The following is a 16,219-nucleotide window of genomic DNA, read 5'->3' on the forward strand; positions in this document are numbered from 1 at the left end:
CATAAAATCCATTTTAAATGAATCCTTATGCAAGCCTGAATCGTTTAATGTAAAATTTGGTATGTACTAAATTTTAGTACAAAATATATTTTTACGAATTTTCAAAAATTTTAAAAGGTAAAAATTTTAGAAAATTTTAATATTTAATAGAAAATTATAAAAATTGAGAATTAGTACTAACATTTTTTGGCACAAAAATGGACACCAAATTGTTGCCATTGTGTCCCTGGAACATTTTAGTGAACAAAAATCCCTAGAATCTCTGATTTTTGAGCAAAATCAAAGAGTACTAAAATTTAGTACTGCCTGAAAATTCATAAAACCCTTATTAAATGAATCCTTATGCAAGCCGAAATCGTTTGATGTAAAATTTGGCGAGTACTAAATTTTAGTACAAAATATTTTTTTACGAATTTTCAAAACTTGTAAATTGTAAAAATTTTAAATATTAATATAAAATTATAAAAAAAACAAAAAAATTAGTACTAACATTTTTTTGCAAAAATTGGACACCAAATTGTTACCATTGTGTCCCTGGAGCATTTTAGTGAACAAAAATCCCTAGAATCTCTGATTTTTGAGCAAAATCAGAGAGTACTAAATTTTAGTACTGCTCAAAAATTCATAAAACCCATTTTATATTACTCCTTATGTAAGCCCCAATCATTTAAGCTAAATTTCGGCGAGTACTAAATTTTAGTACAAAATTATTTTTTACGAATTTTCAAAAATTTCAAATGCCAAAAATTACAGAAAATTTTAAAATTTCGTAGAAAATTATTAAAATCCAGAAATTTGTAAAATTTTATGGAAAAATCGTAAAAACAAAAAAAAATTATCTCAGATTTTTATACCCTCCACCATAGTATGGAGGGTATATTAATTTTGTCATTCCGTTTGTAACTCATATTCATTTCCGACCCTATAAAGTATATATATTCTTGATCAGGGTAAAATTCTAAGACGATCTAGCCATGTCCGTCCGTCCGTCCGTCCGTCCGTCTGTCCGTCCGTCCGTCCGTCTGTTGTAATCACGCTATCTTCTGAAGGAATTGAGATAGGATGCTGAAATTTTGCATAGGGTTGTCTTTTGTCTGCAGGCAGGTCAAGTTCGAAGATAGGATATATCGGTCCACGTTTAGACATAGCTCCCATATAACAGTACCCCCCAATTTTCGGTATTTTGAGGTTCTTGGGCGCGTTTTTCAACCGAATACGCTGAAATTTGGTACATTGGGTTCTTATTGGGTACTTAATGTCCCCACAAAAAATTATAAATATAGGTCCACTTTTTCTGGTAGCCCCCATATAACGGTACCTCCTAATTTTCAGTATTTTGGGGGTTTTGATTGTATTTTTCCACCGAATTGGCTATAATTTAGTATTTCGAGTTCTTAATATGTACCAAATCTCTCCACAAAAAATTATAAACATATGTGAATTTTTTCGGATATCCCCCATATAAGGGTACCCCCCAATTTTCGGAATTTTGGGGTTCTTGAGCGCGTTTTTCAACCGAATACGCTGAAATTTGGTACATTGGGTTCCTAATAGGTTCCAAATCTCTCCACCAAAAATTATGAATATTGGTCCATTTTTTCGGATAGCCCCCATATAAGGGTACCCCCAATTTTCGGTATTTGGGGGTTCTTGAGCGCATTTTTCAACCGAATTTGCTGCAATTTGGTAATTTGTAGTCGTATATGGTAACAAATCTCTCTACCAAAAATTTTTAATATTCACCCCCTTTTTGGGGTAGTCCCCATATAACCCCCTTTTATACCCTCCACCATAGTATGGAGGGTATATTAATTTTGTCATTCCGTTTGTAACTCATCGAAATATTCATTTCCGACCCTATAAAGTATATATATTCTTGATCAGGGTAAAATTCTAAGACGATCTAGCCATATCCGTCCGTCCGTCCGTCTGTTGTAATCACGCTATCTTCTGAAGGAATTGAGATAGGATGCTGAAATTTTGCATAGGGTTGTCTTTTGTCTGCAGGCAGGTCAAGTTCGAAGATAGGATATATCGGTCCACGTTTAGACATAGCTCCCATATAACAGTACCCCCCAATTTTCGGTATTTTGAGGTTCTTGGGCGCGTTTTTCAACCGAATACGCTGAAATTTGGTACATTGGGTTCTTATTGGGTACTTAATGTCCCCACAAAAAATTATAAATATAGGTCCACTTTTTCTGGTAGCCCCCATATAACGGTACCTCCTAATTTTCAGTATTTTGGGGGTTTGGATTGTATTTTTCCACCGAATTGGCTATAATTTAGTATTTCGAGTTCTTAATATGTACCAAATCTCTCCACAAAAAATTATAAACATATGTGAATTTTTTCGGATATCCCCCATATAAGGGTACCCCCCAATTTTCGGAATTTTGGGGTTCTTGAGCGCGTTTTTCAACCGAATACGCTGAAATTTGGTACATTGGGTTCCTAATAGGTTCCAAATCTCTCCACCAAAAATTATGAATATTGGTCCATTTTTTCGGATAGCCCCCATATAAGGGTACCCCCAATTTTCGGTATTTGGGGGTTCTTGAGCGCATTTTTCAACCGAATTTCCACCCTTTCACACCCTTTTTGGGGTATAACCCATATAACCCATATAACCCCCTTTTTTTATATTAAAATAGTTATCTGATTTGTTCCGCGTTTTGAGTTTGTTTCTAAGTCTCTTTTGTAATCATTTCACCTGCGGAGGATAGAGAGATAAACAATTAGAACGTAAGGTTCGATAATTAACTATAGCCACATTTAGACCTAGCCCCTGATTGGAAGTGCGAGAATTTGAACTAAGCTTGGAAGAAATAATAAGATGGGCAAAGTTTGGATGAAATCTAAATTTTCTGAAACGGATTTGGTCCAAAGAAACATGGGGTCTAGAACCAATATTTCGATGAGACACATTTTCACCGTGTTAAAGTCTATACACCCTCATTAGCCATAAGGCTGAGAGTATAATTATCCTTTAAAATTTTCTAAAATTTTTAATTATGGTTTACATAATCCGTTTTTAGAAATGTCGGTATAGGTCCACTTTTTGGTATGTTCCCTATATTTTCATTTCTAGTACCTGTCAATATATCTATGGTGGAGGGTATCCAAAGTTCGGCCCGGCCGAACTTACCGCTTTTTCACTTGTTTAGTACTAAATTTGTTTGATGGCCCTTTTTTGTTGCTTTTTTTTCGTTTTTATATCTCATCTTTAACGTGAATGATTATGTGGATAATGAATAACGGAAAAGCTTGCCACTTGCCCGCATTTTGTCAACTTAATTTTTAGTTGATTAAAAAAAAAAACAACCTCCTAGCCGAGCAAAGACGGAAATTTGAGGATGACAAGAAAATAAAAACAACAACAATAACACATGAAGCTTTCATATAAGCAAGCCATGGCCGCTTAATATGAACCAATTTGTTATGGCATTTTTGTGGGTATCAGAAAAGGGACTGTGGAGAGGGTGGAGGTTTGGAGGAGGCGCCTTCTTGCCTATACGGGTCGTAACCCTTTAACCGTCCCCATATAAAAAACCCAAATCATTGTTGTTGCCTTACTGCAGTTGTTATTGTTGTTACTTTGGGCTGTAATTCTCCTCTTTGTCGGCGTTCACTGGCTGCCCGGCTGGCTGGCTGGGTTCACTTACAGATTTGCTTAACACAATTGCAGAATTTGTTGTTGCTGCTGCTGTTTCTTTTTTTTGCATTACTGCTCATAAATGCTTAAGGACTTTTGACTTGCTTTGTTTTATTAGTGGTAAAACAGTGGGCTTTACATTAAGTTAAATAGTCGACTTGGAGGTGACACCAAAAAAAAAAAATGAAGAGGAACTGAAAAAAAATCGCAACGAGGCAAATTGTAAAGCCATGGAAGGAAAGCATGAAGGTCTTTTGGAGCAGGGGGGCGGGGGTTGGCTTATACAAAAAAAGCCAAGTTAATAGCTGGGTCTTCATTGTTGTGTTTGTGTGTGTGTGTTTGGTATTATTCACAGTAATTTCTGTACTTCGTTTTTTTTTTGCATGTCGTGTCCTTTTTTCCCTGAGCCGAGTGAAAATAAAATTGCTCCCTGATGCTGGCATATCAGTTTTGTGTTTAAGCCCATTGTTGTTGGTGTTGTTGTTGTTTTTGGTGGTTATTATTTTGTTTTTTTTTTTCGTTTTTCTTATAATTTCTAGCCATGGCATATACTTCCGTTACTCGCTGCCGAGTTAATGAATAATTGTAGGCGACAACCAGAGACTAGAATGGCAGCCTGAAAATAGGCAACAGAAAAAAACGCAACCTGCCACCACGCTTCCCTGCAAATTATAAAACGACAAAATTTTTATTTGTTTTCAGGTTCCTTGGAGCTGCTGCAGCAACTGCCAGCTACATTTAACGTCCTCAGAAAAAAAAGGATTGCATTCTGAAATGAATATGACTTCTTTGCTGCGGGTTGTATGGCCCCTACGCTTTATGCTTTACAGTTTTTTTTTTTAATTCATTTTTCCGAGCTTGTTGCAGCAAAAGTGTGATTACAGGCATCCGTTTTGGCTTAATGAGTTCTTGATTTCATTTCTTCTATTTTTTTCTTTCGGGTTTTTTTTCCGAACTAGGCACCCATACATGGCTGGGTTACGCACTTAACACTTATTGTCCCGGTAAGGACACCCACATTCCCACATAGCGGCCTTTGAGTTTTAGAAAAAGTTTTTTTTTTATTTTTACAGTAGATGATGGCTATGATTTGTGTTAACAATGCCCGGGGTTTGAAATTTGATTTACACGGAAGAAGAGAAGAAATAAAAAACTGTTTGAAATATTTTTTTCAAAGAGAAGAGAGAGAAGGAACGCAGCAAAGGAAGGAGTCTTCGAAAGAAGAACTTTAGTCGCTTACTTAACTGTGTAAAAAATCTAATTATCTCAGAAGAATTTGCAAAAGTATGCAAAAGTATACACCTCAAAAGTATGCAATAAAATTTTGTAAATATTCCTTAGCAGGGGAGACAGGCAATAGTTTCTTTCAAATAAAAAATATTGTGTGTATATTTGCAAAACCAATGAGCGGAGCAGTATAGTCGGACGGGGCTGACCATACGATACCCTACACAACTACCACGGAACTCTAACTGTTTGCTGATTTGTATACCCTTCACCACACTGTGGTACAGGGTATTATGTCTTTGTGCATATGTTTGTAACAGGCAAAAGGAAACGAGATAGACACATGGTTCCTTTTGAGAATATGCATAGAATCACTTTCAGAGTCGATTTATGCATGTCCGTCCGTCTGTATCCGATTTGGATGAAATTTGGCTCAAGTCACTTATTTGGCCCAAGGACGAACCCTATTGAAATTGGGAAAAATCGGTTCAGATTTAGATATAGCTCCCATACATATTTTCGTCCGATTTAATGTAAACGGTCCGTATATATCTTTCGATTTGCACGAATTAGGTCTAGAATGATGTGTGTAAAATTTCATAAAAATCGGTTCAGATTTAGATATAGCTCCCACATATATTTTCGTCCGATTTAAGGTAAATGGGGCACCAAAGTCCCTCTATATCTTTCGATTTGCATGAAATTTGGCATAGAGTACTAAAATAGGTCCATAATGATGTATGCCAAGTTTCGAGAAAATCGGTTCAGATTTAGATATAGCATCCATATATAGTTTTTCCCGATTCTATGTAAATGGTGCACCAATGTTCCTATATACCTTTCGATTTGCATGAAATTTGGCACAGCGTACTGAATTAGGTCCAGAATGATGTGTGCCAAGTTTCGAGAAAATCGGTTCAGATATAGATATATAGCAAAAACGCGTCGTCTGTTAGGATACATATGTAGAATATACCCAAAGTGGTGAAGGGTATCATATAGTCGGCCCAGTCCGACTTTACTACTTTCCTTACTGGTTTTTATTCTGAGCCTCGGCAATATATCGAGATAGTTGCACCCTACTGCCCGATTAGAAATCAACTGCACCTCTTCCTTACACTGACATATTTTCCGAATATTACTAATATTCTGTACAGTCCTTCTAATTACTTGTTCAGATGCCCTTCAACGTGGTTGTGTTGTGATGTTCGGCTTGTGGTCTATAGATCGACTCGAAAACAACACACAAAAAATTAAGTTTTCGCTTCACTTACACCATTCTAGGCTCTGGTCAGTACGCTGTGCCAAATTTCGTGCAAATCGAGGGATTTATAGGGACTTTGGTACACCATTTACCTTAAATCGGACGAAACTATATATGGGAGCTATATCTAAATCTGAACCGATTTTCACGAAACTTGGCACACACCATTCTAGGCTCTGGTCAGTACGCTGTGCCAAATTTCGTACAAATCGAAGGATTTATAGGGACGTTGGTACACCATTTACCTTAAATCGGACGAAGATATATGTATATGGGAGCTATATCTAAATCTGAATCGATTTTCACGAAACTTTGCACAAAGCATTCAATGCTCAATTCAGTACGCTGTGCTCAATTTCGTTAAAATCGAAAGCTATTTAGTGACTTTGGTGCACCATTTACCTTAAATCGTACGAAAATATATATTGGAGCTATATCTAAATCTGAACCGATTTTTCCCAATTTCAATAGGGTTCGTTTTTGGGCCAAACAAATGAGCTGTGCCAAATTTCATCCAATTCGGATCATATATGCGACCTGTACTTTGTTTACAATTTAAAATGGACAGACGGACGGACATGCATAAATCGGCTCAGATAGAGATTCTATGCATATTCTCAAAAGGAACCATTGGTCTTTCTCGATTATTTTTGTCTGTTACAAACATATGGACACAAAAATATAATACCCTGTACCACAGTGTGGTGAAGGGTATAACAAATCTACGCTTAATTGTTGAACCTTAACAAAATATTTGAAAAAAAAAATCCATGCCATTGATTGATTGTCTCCCTCTCTCTTTTAAATTAATTATTCATATATTGTCATTCCTAAAAGTATGCTTCATTTTTTGTTATTATTAAAACTTTGCTCTTTAAGTGGAGTTGCAGTTTGATTATCTCTGTGCCATAATGAAAAAATATATCCAACAGGAACAAACATATTTCTGCTTTTGAAAATGTCAAGTGTCCCCCTCCCCTTTCCTTTACAAAAATGTTGTGTCATTATATTTATATTTAAAAATAAAAAAATTGAACAAAAATACACCAACTTATTGAATTAATAATAAACCTCAATATAGAAAGAAACCGAAAAGTCCCGCATGTCTTCTGACAAAATTCAAAACGTATTTGCTTGAATGGATGGATGAATGTCATCAACGATGTTTTTTTTTTTTTTTGTGGCAGACGTCTAAGTTACAAAAGAGCTCTTTTGTAAAATGTCAAAAAAGACGCGTGTTAAACACAAGAGTCAAACATGACTAAGGGGAATTCAGTTTTTGCAGAACATCGTTAACCATATTGGCAAAAAATGAGAAGTTACAATACCGTTCATTTGAATCCAGAGCAGATTTTTTTTTTTTTTTTTTTTTATTTTTTGCAAAGCAACATGTTTGCCATTATCAAAGCCAAGGGCAAATACGCGAAACGTATGTCTCATTGAAAACCAAGGAGGAAGGTAGTGTGGAGAGGGGGGATGTTAAAAAACCAGGCTATTACAAATCTAACGCAAGTGTATACTTACTTTCCGATTACCACGCGCGGTTAACCTCCAAAGCACACACACACACACACCAAAAAAAAGTAATTTCTTTGCAACGAAGTTCGCGCGACAAGGCCAAAAGAAAAATCGCTTAAATCCCTTTTGACAGCCGTAGTTAGCAGCACATCATTCATTTGGCAGCTTCAAAATACTGGAAATTTTCAAATAGCACATGTCTGATTTATTAAACGCCCAAGCAAAAAAAAAAACGACGACGACGACGACGAAAGAAATTGATCTCTTCGACAATATTTCGATGCTAGGCAACGTGGACGGAAAAAATGTAACAAACGACTGTGGTTAATGGCTTATTTAAATAGCTTCAGTTGGAAAATGAAAAATTACCCTAATGTTAAGACACACACATTCAATCCAACAGGCAGACAGTCACTCCGGCACAGTCACTCCGTCTGGCACGACACGACATTCCATTGTGAAAGTGAAATCGATATTCGGCTTCACCAAGGCATTAAATCATAATCACCAAAACCCACACAAATTTCAAATTGAAATTGGAAAACCCGACAATCTACGCCCCTCAATACCTCCCCCCAACCCTTCCCCTCCCTCTCCGCTCACGAAGAAAATTTTGCAAAACCAAAAAAAATTACATCCCATCTTTACCATTCACTTGCAGCGCCACCACAATCAACCTACTTTACCAAAGACACACACCCCGCAATCGAAAAATTTGCATACTTTAGGGGTGAGTGTAAAGTAAGTGGTACTACCCCCACCCACCCAGTCTTGTGGAAATTTGCGTAATAGCAAACGGATTTTTCATTTTTGTGAATTATTTGTGAATTAATCTAATAAGCAACATTGTTTCCGTATTTTTCCTTCGTCGAAGTTGTTGCCAACAACGACAATGCAATCAAGATTTCCTTTATGAATACTCAATTGATGTGCAAGGGGAGAGGAGGGTGCAGAGGGTAATATTATGTATCAATATTTGTTAAGAGGGCAAAGTTTAAATTATCATGTCTGTGTGTGTGTGTGTTTGTTTGTTGTGATGCTCCATGGATAAGTCAATTTCAAAAATCACTGATGCAGAAGATCAAAACTTCCGACCATATTTAGGGGAGAGGAGACTCAGTCCCATTAAAAAAGGAAAATTAAAAAAGCCTTGTCTGAAAATAAACACCAAAAAATATTTGGCAAAAAAATCAAGTCTAGTTGTAGGCTTCAAAAACTATTCGGAAAAAATCCAGCCTAGTTGTAGGCTTCAAAAAATACAGCCTAGTTGTAGGCTTCAAAAAATATTCGCAAAAAATCCAGCCTAGTTGTAGGCTTCAAAAAATATTCGCAAAAAATCCAGACTAGTTGTAGGCTTCAAGAAATCCACGCCTATTTGTAGGCATTGAAAACTATTTGTAATAAATCCATCTAATTCGTGGCCTTCCCCTTCTACGGGAACCATCAGTAGGCTCGTTTTTATATGCCTTTTGAGCTGGGGCATTCTCATTCATCCGCACAACATGGCCTAGCCGCCGTAGTCGCTGCAGCTCTATACGACTGACTATGTCGATGTCCGCGTATAAATGGTAAAGCTCGTGGTTCATTCGACGGCGATATTCACCGTCGACGCAGATCGGCCCGTAGATCTTTCGGAGAATTTTTCTTTCAAACACCCCAAGAGCTGCCTCATCTGCTTGCGCAAGTACCCATGCTTCAGATCCATATGACAGCACGAGTAGTAGCAGCGTCTTGTAAAGTGCGAGTTTGGTCCGGCAGGAGGTGGCCTTGCTTTTTAGTTGTTTGCTCAGACCATAGTAGCACCTGTTGGCCATCACTATCCTTCTCCGAATTTCCAAACTGATGTCATTCGTTTTGTTTATGGCGGTACCAAGGTATATAAAATCTTTGACTACCTTGAATCTGTAGTTCTCAAGTTCCACAGTTCGTTCGAGTCTACTGGACGTCTTGCGCGTTGATACCATCAGTTTGGTCTTCTCGCCGTTTATTGCCAGACCCACAGACGGTCCACAGATGGTCCGAGTCTACTGGAAGTCTTGCGCGTTGATACCATCAGTTTGGTCTTCTCGCCGTTTACAGCCAGACCCACTATGGCAGACTCCTTTTCAATTTGTTCAAATGTGGCTGTTACCGCTCATAGGAGTAGGCGAGTAAGATGTGTTGTTTGGTGTCTGAATCCTCGTTCGGTATTAAAGGTCTCGGAGCCCTTTAATACCGAACGAGAATTCAGACGTCCTTTTCGACTTTAACTGCTGACCTTGTGCCACTTAAAGTTATCCTGCATAGCCGTATTAATTTTGCAGGAATGCCAAACGCAGACATGGCTTTAAACTCCTCTGAACGAGGAAACTCCTCTGATGCGGCTTTATAGTAAACAAGTAGGTGAAATGTGTCGATGTGTTTTTCGTGGGTTTTTTCCAGGATTTGGCGCAGAGTGAAAATCTGGTCAATGGTGGATGGTGGCCAGGTCTGAAGCCGCATTGGTATGATCCAATAATGTCATTGACCATTGGCTTCAGTCGTTCACACAGCACGCGGGATAGCACTTTATATGCGATGGGTAGGCGACTTATTCCTCTATAGTTCGCACATATCATCTTGTCTCCTATTTTGTGCACGGGACACGGGATGCTGAGGTTCCAATCATTGGGCATGCATTCATTTGGCCAAATTGTACTAATAAGCTGGTGCATGCTCCTTACCAGCGTCTGGCCACCAGTATTGAATAGTTCGGCTTGTAACCCATCGGCACCTGCTTCTTTATTATTCTGCAGCCGATTGATTGCTATTCTGACTTCATTTTGGCTAGGTGGTTCTGGGGTATCCACTTCACTGCTACTATTTGATACCAGAGGTTTTTCAAAGTGCTCCTTCCAGATCCTCAGCACGCTGCCTGTATCTGTCACCAGGTTTCATTCTTTATCTCTACAGGAGGATGTACCTGCACCAAAGCCTTCGGTTTAGTGTTTTAGAACACTGGATGAATGCCTCCCGACTATCACAACATGATCGATTTGATTTCTCGTTTTTGATCGGGAGAAATCCAAGTGGTCTTGTGTATATCGAGGTGCTTGAGTCTGGTGCTGTTAACTACCATGTTTTTTGCTGCCGCAAAGTCAATCAACCTCATGCCGTTGTCGGATGTTTCTTCATGGAGGCTGAATTTTCCCACGGTGAGGCCAAAGATATTTTCCCTTACGATTTTTGCATTAAAATCTCCATCTGATTTAATGTCATGACCAGGGCAGTGGTCATATGCTGTTTCTAGGCGCTCGTAGAATATGTCTTTGGTCTGTTCATCTTTATCTTCGGTCGGAGCATTGGCGCAAATGAGACTGATGTAGAAGAACTTCACTTTTATACGGATTATAGCAATTCTACTGGAGTGAATCTGGAGACGAGGTCTTTTATTCTCCTATTAACCATAAATCCGCAGCCCAATTCATGTCTCCTTTCATGGCATCTGTAATACAGGGCGTAATCATCTGATTTACTTACGCCAGTACCTTTCCATCGCATTTCCTGTAAGGCAATAATATCGGCTTTGTACTTCTTGAGTACATCCGCCAAAGCGAACTCGGCGCCTGTTCTGTGCAACGTGCGCACATTCCAAGTGCAGATTCGCAGATCGTGGTCCTTTATATGTTTGCGGGGGTCGTCATCATTAGGTGCGGGTTTGGTTTTCTTTTTCTTTGCTTTTTCATAGTAGGAGGGGTTTTCCGAGAGTGGGCAACTAACCCGACGTCTCAATCCATTTTTGTATAATTCTTATGGGTGAACTCGCGGCACATATTAGCTCACTATTTTTATCGGGTGATGAAAATAGCTCCCCAGGTAGCACCGCGGGAGGTCAGTGTCCACAATTGAGATGAAAGAGGGACCGAGATAAGCCTGGACTTCGCCATGTTAAAGCCAATCAGAGTCGTTGCTTGGTATCTATCATCCCCTATGCCACCTAAAAATGGACACCAAAACATATTAAAAATGGCCCTTGCCTACAAATAGACGCCAAAAATATATTAAAAAATCTCTGCCTAAAACTAGTTTTTATTAAATTACTCAATCCCTCTCCATCCGAACTTCGTATTTCCCATTCTGTTTCTATTTTCAATTCCACGACAATGTCCTTTCGATAAGGACATTTTTTACGTCTTTATTTAAAGACGTAAAAAATATTTTTAACACCAAATTTGCATAAAACCGCACATTTGTTTTTGTGGTGGTTTGGTGGTGAGGCACTAGACCATAGGGCCTTCCCTGTTAAGGAGGGGGATGAGAAAACCCGAACGCTAACTAAATGACAAATGTCAATTGAATCTGTTGCTAGATTTGTTGCAAAACGATTTGTTCGAATGATTAATGGTCTTCTTCGGGATTGGGTCTTTGCAAAGTAATTTTCAATATTATCTTCGAGAATGGAAATTTAATACGATTTTGATTGGATTGGATTTTTTTTTTGGAATATACATTTTCGCAGGACATAGATACAGAAGAATAATTGTTTTTGCATTAGTTGAATGATAAAAAAAGTTTTGCATATTTTGAGGCGTCATCAAATATGCTGCCAAAAATAAAAAAAAATTGGCTTGGATGTTGTTAAAACATTTGGTAGTTTATTAAAATAGGAGCGGATTTAAAAAAAATATATATTTTTCCAGGGTTGGCTTTTTTGAAAATATTTTTTCTTTCTCTTTTAATAATAATAATACACAAACCCTAGCATACTTTTAGGAACGTAGCATAATTTCTTCGCCCAAAACAAAATGCTGCTTCTCAAGCATATCACGCCTCCCCTTGTTTATTCGAAATTCTTCTAAGAAAATTTACAACTTCTTAACTATCTCCAAAGTGGCCGAAATTGTATTTAGTTATTTAACCTCAAAATACTAATAAATGGCAAAGGGGCCATAAAAATCTAATATGTTTTTCTTAACGTACTTACCGGCCCAATATTGAAGTTGACAAAATTATCAACCTGAGACATATTTTTTACGATTTTTCTATAGGCAATATAGAGAGAGTGTGTGCGTGCGTGCTTGTGACAAAAGTAGCTGTTTAATCCACTGGCAGAAATATCCCGATAAAACCTAAAAACAACTAAATTAGAGACAGAGTAGCAAAAAAGCCAGGAGGATGTAAGGTGAGGGGGTGTTAGTTGTTGAGGTTGACACAATGAGGGTTAGTTTACGACATTTTTATGACATATCTAAAATAAGAAATCTAAAAACATAGTACATCACCTCCCCACCCATCCCCTTATGCCAGCCTCACCACCGGTTTCAGGTATTAACACCATAAAACCTGAGATCGTAAAAAAACAAAAAAATTTCCTCACAAAAACATATTGAAGTTTGATAATTTTTCTAAGAAGTTGTATTTGTTGTATTACAACATCACTAAGACACAACAACAACAAATCTATTCAATTTATATTCTTAACACAATCTGTGTAAAATATTGTTTTTTTTTTTCTGCTCTCGTTGCAAAAATCAAAATCTGTTAACATTTTAAAATCAAAGTTTTTGGGTTTCCCCCCAGTCCTTAAAAAAAAGAGAAATCCATTAGTGGTAGATTGTATCATTGATATGGCTTCGTGTTTGCCATTTTGTAGCCTGCCTACCTCCCTGCTAATAAACTCAATTTAAGGTTAACCAATAGTTAAACAAAAGCAAAACACCTCAAGTGTTGATGACTCAAAACAGAGCAATTGTTGCTGGTATTGCTGCTGTGCGGCACTTGCCACACATTATGACGTTTTGTCAATATAACATCTAACAAAAAAAAATTAGAAAATTTCTTTCACAACTTTGGTGCTTAGAAGGTGATAGACAAGGAAATAGGCCACAAAAAGTTGGGCCTTTAATGTCACGCCTAGGGATATGCTCTGAAAAATACTTTAAAAAAATCCACGTCTAGGGATATGCTCTGAAAAATACTTTTAAAAAATCCATGCCTAGGGGTATGCTCTGAAAAATACTTTAAAAACACCACGCCAAGGGATATGTTCTGAAAAATACTTTTAAAAAATCCACGCCTAGTGATATGCTCTGAAAAATACTTTTAAATAATCCATGCCTAGGGATATGCTCTGAAAAATACTTCCAAAAATATCCACGCCTAGGGATATACTCTGAAAAATACTTTAAAAAATCCATGCCTAGGGATATGCTCTGAAAAATACTTTAAAAAATCCACGCCTAGTGATATACTTTCAAAAATCTGTTTTGAACCAGTGAGCGGAGCAGTATAGCCTACACAACTTTCACGGAAATCTAACTTTCTGTGGTACTAAATTCTGAGCTTGGGCAATATTTCGCGGTATTTGCACTCTCTTGACCGACTAGAGGTCCAAAATTACTAGTTTTCAATACAGCCCTTCAGTACATTACCTGTCCATATCCCCTTCAACGTGTGATATGTTGTGATGTTCGGCTTATAATTGTGGCCTATAGATCGGCTCGAAAAAAAAACACAAAAATTAAGTTTTCGGTCCACTTCCCAAAATTATTATCTGATCATCAGCGAAAATTATAGGCGTTCCTCCTTGACCATAACTGGAACCTCATGGAAAATTTTAAAGCGATCAACGCTATATTTCCGTTCTCTAGTGTGGTAATGGGTTACTAGATAATATCTGAGTACGTAAGCACCTGTAAATATTTACGTGTAACTCTCACATCCGAGTACATACGGTTTTTATACATCAATTTCTCGCGTCTATGTCGTTCAGGAGTAAATACTTACGCTATAGAATGCAAATTTTTCACACAAAAGTTAGGGTCCAGTTTACCTTCTAAATATTGACTGCTTTTTATCAAAACAGACACGCTTAGTCTTTGGCCCGATCCCCTTCTCCATGTACAAATTCGCGATGTTTGGGCCATAATTGACCAATCTTTCCTAAAAACAATAGGGGTCTTCATTGGCCAGAACCCATCCTACATGTAAAATTTGTAAAATTGACTCAGCTAGTCGAGATATGACGATCGATATAGTTAAAGGTGTGTCTAGGACCAATATTTCGCGGCGTTACAAACCCTTGGGGCTGCACAAAGCTATAATACCCTGACAACATAGTTGTGTAGGGTACAAAAATCCACGCCTGTCGTTCGACCCTAGAAATATATTTTTAAACCAGTAAAGAAAGAGGTAAAGTCCGACTGGGCCGACTACATGATACCCTTCACCATTTTGGGTATATTCCTCATTCAGTACCCTATGTCCCTATATAAGGAGTTTGGAGCCTAATTTACCTCAAACCGGACGAAAATATATATGGGAGCTATATCTGAATCTGAACCGATTTTCACGAAACTTGGCTGTCATCATTCCAGACTCAATTCAGTATGCTATGCCAAATTTCGTGCAAATCGAAGGATATATAGAGACTTTGGTGCACTATTTACATAAAATCGGACGAAAATATATATGGGAGCTATATCGAAATCTAAATCGATTTTCATGAAATTTAACACACATCATTCTAGTCTTAATTCAGTACACTATGCCAAATTTCGTGGAAATCAAAATATATTTAAGGACTTTGGTGCACACTTTACATAAAATCGGACGAAAATATATATAGGAGCTATATCTAAATCTGAACCGATTTTCACGAAACATAGCACACATCGCTCCAGACTCAATTCAGTACGCTATGCCAAATTTCGTGAAAATCGAAGGACATATAGGGACTTTGGTACGCCATTTACATAAAATCGGACGAAACTATATATGGGAGCTATATGTAAATCTGGACCGATTTTCAGGAAACTTAACACACATAATTCTAGTCTTGATTCATTACGCTATGCCAAATTTCGTGCTAATCGAAAGATATATAGGGACTTTGGTGCACCATTTACTTTAAATCGGACGAAATTATACATGGGAGCTATATCTAAATCTGAACCGATTTTCACGAAGCTTATCACTCATAATTCTAGACTCAATTCAGTACGCTATGCTAAATTTCGAGCAAATCGAAAGATATATAGATATTTTGGTGCTCAATTTACCTTAAATCGGACGAAAATATATATGGGAGCTATATCTAAATCTCAACCAATTTTTCCCAATTTCAATAGGGTTCGTCCTTGTGCCAAATAAGTGACCTAAATTTCATCCAAATCGGATCTTAAATGCGACTTTGTTCACAAAATTACATGGTCGGACAGACATCGGACATGCATATTCTCAAAAGGAACCATGTGTCTATCTCGTTTCCTTCTGCCTGTTACAAACATGTGCACAAAGACATAATACCCTGTACCACAGTGTGGGGAAGGGTATAAAAAACAATTTAAATAAATGGACCCTAAAAATATTTTTGAAAAATCCATGCCTATTACTGCCCCTCAAATATCCACGCCCAAGTCTAGCTCCTTGGAAAACGTTTTAAATTTGCTGCCTACTTCCGGGCGCTTGCACGCATTTTTTCCAAATTACAAAAATTTTAACCCCCAATCATTCCCTGTCATCCGGACTGCATCACACAATGTTCCGACCTTAGCTGGAGGCTTCCAATGATGCAAATTCTGTGGCATTTCTTGGCA

Source organism: Musca vetustissima, unplaced genomic scaffold (assembly GCF_032173495.1).
Source record: "Musca vetustissima isolate MV318-11 ecotype Yass unplaced genomic scaffold, APGP_CSIRO_Mvet_v1 utg1842, whole genome shotgun sequence".
Lineage (NCBI taxonomy): Eukaryota > Metazoa > Arthropoda > Insecta > Diptera > Muscidae > Musca > Musca vetustissima.